The 6,746-nt window shown below is 36.5% G+C and overlaps 1 non-coding gene across 1 annotated transcript; it reads right to left on the bottom strand.

Moving 5' to 3' along the window:
* Positions 1 to 5,580: 5,580 nt before the first annotated feature.
* LOC148266838 (small nucleolar RNA R71) lies at positions 5,581 to 5,684 on the bottom strand. Its single transcript, XR_015818189.1, has one exon. It is a non-coding gene; the product is annotated as a small nucleolar RNA R71 (small nucleolar RNA).
* Positions 5,685 to 6,746: the final 1,062 nt, after the last annotated feature.

The raw sequence follows: 6,746 nt of genomic DNA, 5'->3' as shown, positions 1-6,746 counted from the left end.
GCAGGAAGTTTTTTTGCTTCCCATTTTACTGTCTTCCTGAACTTTCTGTTTAAATTAAATTCTCTAAAATATAAATAAAAACAAAATCATTCAATAAAAATCGACATCTCAAAAATTTTAAGTGTTAATGGGACTCAAATCATAAAATCTATTTTCTTGTTTAATCACAAAAGTTCAGGGTGTTACATTCCCTCCACCTTTAAAATTTGGTACTCAAAATTTGAAAAGGTTCTTAGAATAATTTAGGAAACTTTTCCTGTTTTTCCTTTTTCACTTCCCAAGTGGCCTCCTCCGAATTTTGATGTTGCCATAATACCTTGACCATGGGAATCTTCCTGTTGCGCAAGATCTTCATTTATCGATCGATGATCTCCATAGAATATTTCTCATATGCTATATCCACAATAATAGGGAACATTAGGCGCAAAATAATGTGAGAAGGGTCGTGGTGATACTTTTTAAGCATCGAGACATAAAAAATATCGTGCAAAGCTGCATACTTTGGGATTAGGGCAAAGGGGTATGCCACAGGGCCCACATGCCCAATGATCTCAAAAGTTCCGACATTTATGAGGATTCAACTTTCCTCTCTTTCCAAACTACATTCTTCCCTTGTAAAGAAAGACCTTAAGAAAAATATGGTCACCAACAGCAAACTCCAAAGGCCTTCTCTGGTTGGAGATCAGCAAAACCTACCATAGAGAGCCTTAAACGGAGTCATGGCGATACTAGAGTAGTAACTATTGTTATAAGTGGTCACAAAGGGAAAGATGTTGATTCCAACTACCACCGAAGTCTAGGGTGTAATTGCATAGCATGTCTTCTAGTGTCTGAATGATTCGTTCAGACTACACAGATACAGGAATACTATGAAGTTGAACGATCTCTATGACATATAGCTAAGCTAATTTTGCTAAGATGTGGGCAAACTTGGTTCATCTGTCCAAAGTGACCCAAATGGCATATTGGTTTGTACTGGTTCTTGGCAAACCCATGATGAAGTTCATGGTCACGTGTTCCCATTTCCATTCAGAGATGGGGAGGTTATGTAAAAGACTACCAAGTCTCTAATATTTAACCTTGATCCTTTGGCAAGTGAGACATTATGAGACAAATCCAATGATATCTTTTTTCATTCAAGACCACTGGTAACGACATTTCAAGTCCCGATATATCTTGGTACTACCTGAGTGGATGGACAGCTTAGATGCATGAGCCTCCTTCAGGACATCTGACCTGAGATCAGAGTCATTAGGTATCCATATCCAATCTTAAAATCTGCATAACCTATCATCAGTCACCCTGAAGTCGGGGGCGTCTTTAGAGGTAAGTTTGTCGATGTGGTTCAAAATCTCCTGATTTGATGCTTGGGCTTCCCAGATCCTTACAGGAAGAGTGGGCTGGATCTTGATCTGGGTAAGGTATGCACCATTGCTATAGTGTTTCAAAAGGAGATATTGGATAATCTCGAGGATTCTCTAGTTAGAAGCTAATAGTTGGCCCAACATAGTTGATTCCTTTTGACTAAGGGCATCATCGACTACATTACCCATACCTGGATGGTACAGGATCTTGCAGTTGTAGTCCTTCAAAAGATCCATCCAATGCCTCTACTTTATGTTTAGCTCCCTCTAGGAGAACAGGTACTTCAGACTTTTGTGATTAGTGTAGATTTTAAAAGTTTGACCATATAGATAGTGACACATATCTTTATGACAAAATAATGGCGACAAGTTTAAGGTCATGTGTGGAGTAGCTACGCTCATGTGGCTTTAGTACTCGTGTGGCTTCAGTTATTTAGAACCATACACCACTACCCGACCATGCTGTATGAGTACACATCCTAGACCAACATGAGACATGTTGCAGAAAACTTAGAACTGTTTGGGATCATCCGGAAGGATCAACACCAAAGCAGTAGTGAGTCAACACTTGAGCTCGACAAAGTTTTCTTCACACCTTTTGTCCTATTTAAAGGTGATTCCCTTCCTGGTGAGCTTGGTTAAGGGAGTGGCAATACGGGAAAACTCTTTGAGAAATTATCGATAACATCCTGTCAATCCCAAGAAGCTACAAACTTCTATGATGTTGGTCAGTTGGCTCCAGTTAATAACAGCCTCGACCTTATAAGGGGATCTACAGAAATTCCTTCACCAAAAATCATGTAACCAAGAAAAAAAACTCGATCTAAGTAAAAATACTTAGTTTGGCATACAGTCAATATTGGAAGAGGTTCTCTAATACTTGAGCAAGGTGAATAGTATGCTCCTGAGGGTCTTAGAATATACTAGGATGTCATCAATAAAGATGATAACGTATTGATCCAATACGAGCTTGAAAACTTGGTTCATGAGATCTATGAAGGCGGTGGGGGCATTGGTAAACCCGAAGGGCATGAGCATAAACTCGAATTGGCCGTATCTATAGTGAACCACTATTTTCAGAATATTCTTGTCCTTAACCCTCAATTAGTGGTAGCCCAACCTAAGATCAATTTTTGAGAAGACAGATTCTCCCTATAGTTGATCAAACACATCGTTAATTTAGGGTAGAGGGTATTTACTCTTTTTGGTGACTTGGTTTAGCTCTCGATAATCGACACAAAATCATAGGGTTCCATCCTTCTTCTTCGTGAACAATATAGGAGCTCCCCAAGGGGAATGACTTGGTCTAATAAACTTCTTATTCTTCAATGTTGTAATTTGTTTTCCTAATTCCATAAATCTTTTCAAAAAAAGGGAGGATGATGTGAATCCAGGCAACACCTGTAAGGAAACTTATTCTTAGGAACCAAACATGGAAACTAAAGAGATCTAAGATGGACTTGGAGAGCTGGATAAACAAATTGAAGTGCTTACTGAACTAATCACAAGGAGCTGGGCCAAGAAATTCCAACTTGCATTCAATATGTTTGCCCAAGAATGAGAGATCCGTGAGAAGAATCATAATAGACAATCTAGCTTAGACGAAGAGAAAAGAGCACGTTTCATGCACGTGAACGTGTTCACACACACAAGCAGATGACCACATGTGTGAAAAGGAGGTATCGCACCCGCGGAGCCCTCACTCGCGCGAGGAACGCATGCAAGGTGCGTGGACTAGTTTTCCTGCAGGTTGAGTAGCACGAATGTGCAGAATAACTCACCGTACATGTACAAGATAAGCGCGTGCATGAAGCAAACTGCACGCACATGCCACACATGGAGCAGGGACGCACACATACGGAGGAGGTCACGCACATGTAGAAGAATACAAAAGGCAAACATCGTGTCGCGTGTGCGTTTAAGTAGATAGGCTGTGCGTGTGCCGTACACTAGGAGAAGTTGCACGTGCGGGGTGTTCGAGCAGGTCGTATGCACACTCGCAGACTGACATGCATGTGGGCATGCCTTCCGTACATTTGGCATGTTTGGCATGAATGTGCAGCTGTTTGGCCTAATTTAAGACTCCTTTTTGTATATTTTCCATGTGTTTTTATCCAAAACTTACATGGGATAAAAGTTGTAATTATTTTATTAATTAATTTATTATTATTTTAATATAAATATATCTCTTATGATTATTTAATTAATATTTCTAGGATAAGGATTGAGATAGAGTTTTATTTTATTATTTTTGAAGTATTTGTATTATAGTAGAATTAATTCGGTGAAAGCTTATATAAAGGCTTTGGTATAGGCTGTAAATCACACATCTTCAGAATTTAATAAAGTAAAGCTTTTGCTTTAAATTAACTCTACTAATTTTAAAGTTCTTCAGGCGTCTTTAAGGTGGGAGCTTCAGAATGCTTCATTGAGCGAAGAATCGGGATCGACTTATTAGTTAAGCCATGGCGTGTTTCTTCATTCTTTTTATTTTTTTAAGTTACTTGAATAAGCCTTAAATATGTTGATTTTGATTAAATAGGGAGGATTTAATTTAGGTAATTAAGTTTTGAATTGCTTAATATAGTGGGTTCATGATCGAGGTATTTTCAATCCATGGAGTAATTGTTCCCCATCCCGAGTCAACTTCAATAAGCAAAAATGATGTAAAAATTACATTAGAAAGCTTTGTCAGGTGAAAAAGGTACCTTTTGATGGAGATCAATTTCATAAAACTAAGTATTGGCTAAGTACTTCCACTAGTTTTGATAAAACTAAGGCTTTGAAGGCCATCACTAGGATTAATGACTATTCTTGTAACTCAACTGGTAATCTCTGTATTAGCTCAGGAAACTAGAGTCCTACATCACATTATTAGAACCAACAGAATATCCAGCGTAGGTGCCTTCACCAGAATTTTGATAATGGAAACAAACTCTTGTTGAATGACAAATGCTTCACAGAAAACCCCTATGTTTATCACTGATTATCCTGAATAACATGAAGGACATAAAACCCAACACTACCTTTCTGCCATGTAGATACTTACTTTCATCAACCACTATAGAAATCATAAAACTTAAAGCCCTTAGAAAAGAAAAAGCATGGGACATTCCTAATCATCATCATTATGATAAGAACTTCATGCTCCATATTAGACTAGAAAAAAATCCTCCACCTTGAGCAAAAAGCCTCATAACCCTCAACCTCTAATACTAATTTAGGAAATCTTCAAGATTTGCTAGAGTAGAACCAAAGTTTGTTTGCTCAACTAGATCAAGTGTTGGAGGGCAAATGGCTCACTATCGAGAAAATTATTTGGGAGGTCAAGGAGGAATATAAATTAGGACAATTATCAAAACTTGAGCTTATAACGTTTACAGAACATTCTATGTTCACTGATGTGTTAAATTTTTATTATATCTTTATATCATTTTTGCTTAAATTTAGAAGAAGTTTTTGAATAAATTTTGAGTTAAAATCAATTAATTAATAAAATTTTATCGCAGATTATATTGGTGCATTTTTATACCTTTTTTTTTTCATTTTATTTATATTTTAATTTATTATTCTTAATTTAAGTGCAATTTTTCTTACTTTGTTTTGTTCATTCATTTTATTTTATTTATTATTTTTCTTGTGAGCAGATTACGCCATTTTTTTTTCTAGTTTCAGTTGGTATATGAGTTGATTGAACAACGCAAAACTGCTTCTATAAGTTTAAGGATCGAAAAGACTTGTAGACAATTAAATCAAGAGAGAAGGGAACGTTTAGCAGCAGAAAGACAAACAAGATGGCTGAGCATGAAGAAATTAGACGAACATGGGATGTTTTGAAAAAGAATAACGGGAGAGCAGGGACTTTGCTACTCCTTCACTTTTAGGAGTTTCATCTAGCATAGTTCAACCAAGTGTCAACACAAACAACTTCGAGACTAAATCTGCCATCATTTAGATGATCTAGACCTCAATTCAGTTTGAGCATTTAACAAATGATGATCCTAATGCGCATCTCTTTAATTTTTTATAAATTTGTGATACTTTTAAATAAAATAGTGTTTCTAATGGTGCAATTAGACTTAGACTATTTTCTTTTTCTTTAAGAGATAAAGGTAAGAATTGGTTGCATTCTCTTTTTGAAGGTCCAGTTACTAAATGGGAAGACCTGTCTCAAAAAATTTTGGCTAAATTTTTTCCACCAGTCAAGACTGCATGGATAAGAAATGATATCACAAGTTTCTATCAAATGGGTGGAGAGACATTGTTTGAGGTACGAGACCGATTCAAGGAGTTGATTAAAAGTTGTCCTCATCAGGGGTTGCCTAAGTGGTTGTTGGTTCAAACCTTTTACAATGAATTGAGCCAACAAACCAAGATCACAATCAATGCAACTGTTAGAGGTGCTTTGATGGGGAAGTCTACTGATGATGCTTATGAGCTATTGGAAGAGATGGCCATGAACAACTATCAATGGCCAACATAAAGACTTCAACCCAAGAAAAATGCTAGAATATATGAGATTGATGCTTTAACTGTTCTTAATGCAAAAATTGATTGCTTATTTAAGAAAATTAATTAAAAGAGTGTTAGTATTGTTCATTCTCATGTGCAGGGTTTATTTGAAGATCATTTTCAAGGACATGACGTGGAGTAAGTAAGTTTTATAGCTGAGTAGGGCAGGCCACCGTACAATCCATACTCTAATACATATAATCCTTAGATGAGAAATCATCCAAATCTTTCATAGAGGAATCATCACAATGTGGTCGGGACTCCCCTAGGATTTCAGCCTCAAGAAAAAAAGTCCTCACTTGAAAATATGATCGCAGCAATTCACAAGAACATAATAGAGTTTGCAATAAAGACTGAGGCAATCATTCAGAATCAACAATTAATGTTGCAAAATTAGGAAATGTCGATCAAGAACTTGAAGATCCAGATGGGTCAATTAGTAATAATGATTAATGGAAGAGCTCAAGGTACCCTGCCAAGTAACATAGAGACAAATCCAAAAGAACAGGTCATAACGATCACCTTGAGAAGCGAGAAACAGTTGGTAGATATAAAAAAGGATGAAGTAGTCACAGAGAAAATGATTAAAAAAATGATGGTGTAAAAAGAGGAGAAGAAGAAAGTTGTGCTCAAGCCCTATATGCCACCCGTTCCATTTCCATAATGCTTCAATAAACATAATGAAGATAATAATTTCCTTAAATTTATTGATATATTTAAGAAACTTCACATTAATATTCCTTTTGCAGATGTTCTTACTCAAATACCAAAGTATGCGAAGTTTCTTAAGGAGATTTTAATAAAGAAGAGGAGTTTGGAAGATCACAAGACTATTAGGCTCACTAAAGAGGGTTGTGCTGTCATTCAAAA

The sequence above is a fragment of the Carica papaya genome, chromosome 3 (genome assembly GCF_054855325.1).
Source record: "Carica papaya isolate Zhongbai chromosome 3, ASM5485532v1, whole genome shotgun sequence".
In the NCBI taxonomy this organism is placed as follows: Eukaryota; Viridiplantae; Streptophyta; class Magnoliopsida; order Brassicales; family Caricaceae; genus Carica; species Carica papaya.
Note: the sequence above shows the minus strand (reverse complement) of the source record. Positions and strands in the feature narration are given on the sequence as shown.